At 60.8% G+C, this 2753-nt stretch overlaps 1 pseudogene; it reads left to right on the top strand.

Moving 5' to 3' along the window:
• The first annotated feature begins 662 nt into the window (after positions 1-662).
• LOC117873983 lies at positions 663-817 on the top strand (annotated as a pseudogene).
• Positions 818-2753: the final 1936 nt, after the last annotated feature.

Consider the following 2753-nt stretch of genomic DNA (forward strand, 5'->3'; position numbering starts at 1 on the left):
CACAGGGACGGCCTGGCCCCCCAGCCCCTCGCCAGACCCTGAGACCCCCCCGCGGGCCCGGCCCAGGTGAATGCAGCGGGGGGGGCTCTGCCCTGGAGCTCTCGCCGGGCCGGGCCCAGCGCCCCCCGCCCCCCCTCGGGGGCCCCGCCAGCACCGCGCCCCCGGGGGGGGGGGGCAGTGCCCGAGCAGCCCCCCCGGCCCGCACCTACCCGGCACGCGCGGGGGCTCAGGCCGCTCAATCCAGCGCCGAGCCGCCGCCCCCAGAGCAATCGAGCTCCGAGCCTCGCTCGCGTGACAGCTCCGCGGGCCCCTCCTTTCCCGAGCTGGGCACGTGACGCGGCCCCCACGCCCGCCGCGGGGGGCGGGCCCAGCACAGGCCGCGGCGAGGGCAGCTGGCGGGGCCCGACCGGGGGGCGGAGCCGCGTGAGCACGTATGCAGATTTGTGTGCGCGCAGAGCATTGTGGGAGCGGGAGCAGGCTGCCGAGCAGGGCCCGAATTTGGCCCCCGGGGCTCGGTGTGGAGAAGGGAGGGGCCCCGGGGCCACGTCGGGGCGGCTCGCGGCAGTGAGGGGCGGTGTGGCCGGGGTGCGGCGGTCGGGCCCCACCGTGTGTTGAGAGTGTGGGGCGAACGAGGGCGGGCGGCGGCCGCGGCTGAACCAATCATATCTATTGGGGGTGGGGGAGATACCATGATCACACAGGTGATTTTCCCAGGGGGAGGCTCACCCATTACACTGCGGGTGTAGTGGCTGCTGCGATGGGGGTAACGCCACTGCAGCATTGGTGGCAATGGGGGATGCGCGCGCACGATCCCCTGGCGGTCGGTGACGGGAGACCCGAGCCGCCCGGCGAGCGCGTTAGTGCTCGTGTCCCCGGCCCGGCTCCGTGGGGAGCTGTGGCTTGTTCCTGCTTTCGCTGCTCGCAACCCGTCCTTGGCGCGTTCCTGATTCCCAATTGCGACTGATGCAGCAAAGCGAAGCTTAGAAACTTCGGTTCATGACACTCTGTGGCTCCAAGTAGAGGTCAGGCTGCTGACTGGGGGCTTGGACCAGGGTCTTCTTTTGCCCAAAGGGGAGCTGGCTCGCTGCTCTGTCTCTTTCCCCTCCTCGGGCTCTTCCTCCTCTGACGGGAGCACGGCTACGGAGAGCGGAGGAGGTCTTTCGGTCGCTTTAGGCCCACCGCCTCCCCGCGGGGTTAGGTCGGCGTGGCTGTGTCGCACGCTCCTGACGGACAGAGCTGTTTTGAAGTAACTGTTCAGCACGCACCATCCCTCAGGCCTGGGCTGCACGGGGAACGTACGTCGGCAGAGCTACATCAGTCCGGGCCGTGGACGGAAGAATTCTTCCATCGACCTCGTTCCCGCCTTTCAGGGCGGTGAATGGCCTATGCCAACGAGAGAAACCCTCTCTAGGACCCTTCTCCAGGAACAGCGCCCTTCTGTTGGGGGAGACTATGCTGGTTAAAGAAAAGAGAAATATTTAACTGCGTTTCTCTGTGACAAGGTTGACTTTGTATTGCTTCCCTCGTGGCTCCTTATAGCAGTTGCGTTCTGAAATCTTTAGGATTTTACTTCATTGATGATGAAATCTTGCTGTAACTTGATTCTAATTTTGAATGAGTAACTAGATATGAGCTTTTTTGTGTGTTATTGGAGGATTGTTTAAAAAGCTGGGATTCCACTTTCTGCTGCCTTTCAATTACATTTCCTCTAAAAGCCCACTTAAAACCTCCACTTCCCCCACAGCTCTCAAACATAGTCCTCAGGCATACATAAGATGTTTACAGATTCACTCAATACCAGTCCACTTCCTTGCTGTTTCCTGTCTAACCACTGCACACATATGGTATCTCCTCCCTACCCTGAGCTGATTCACGACTTTTGCGCTCAGTACAGGAAAATGAGAATTGAGAGGTAAGCTGTGCAGGGAACTCTTCCTCTCCTTGCACTCCACTCCCCAAGGGCCTTTCGGGGTCTTCTACGGACTTCAGGTTTCATTTGATTTCCAAGATTTATGGTCTCATTAATTAGCCACCTCTGCTAAGAAACAGAACTAAATCTGAGCACTAGGTGTTACGTTTACAGGAGCATCCAGAATCTGACTGTGCCCTGGTGTCACGGAGTGTGGGGGACTCAGGGCCCTGTACCCCCGGCTTCCTGCGATTCACCATGACTCTCAGCCAGCCAGTAAAACGGAAGGTTTATTAGATACAACCAGGACCCCTCAATCCAGTCCTTTTGGGGAGTGCAGGGAGCTTAAACCCCAGCATGGGGTTCCCTGCGTTGCACCTCCCAGCCCCAAACTGAAGAACTCCCAAATCCCTCCAGCAGCTCTCCCCCTCCCCTCTGCTCCTCCTCTCCGTCTCCCGGGCAGGTGTCATCTCTCCCACCCCCCTTCCTGGCTCAGGTTACAGCTCAGGTAGCTTCCTTCCCATCCCCAATGTAACTCCCAGGCTACATTCCCAGGTCAAATCTGCCCCACTCCCTGCTCCGTCACATCTCTCCCCCCTTCGAGACTGACCTGAGCAGGGTCACTCTGCCCAGTGACCTGGGGAAGTTCAGGGCCCCCACTCCAGGACAACGCGTCCGCTATCAGGTTGTCACTTCCCTTCACGTGGACCACGTCCTGGGGGGCAGTGGGGGAGGGCTGTGTTAGGATGCTGGACAGTGGGGGGTGTGAGTGGGGTGCTGTGTAGTTGTGGGGGTGGGCTGTGGGGAAGTGCATTGGGCAATAGTGGTGCGGCTGTGGGGGGGG

Source organism: Trachemys scripta, chromosome 2 (assembly GCF_013100865.1).
Source record: "Trachemys scripta elegans isolate TJP31775 chromosome 2, CAS_Tse_1.0, whole genome shotgun sequence".
NCBI classification, from domain to species: domain Eukaryota; kingdom Metazoa; phylum Chordata; order Testudines; family Emydidae; genus Trachemys; species Trachemys scripta.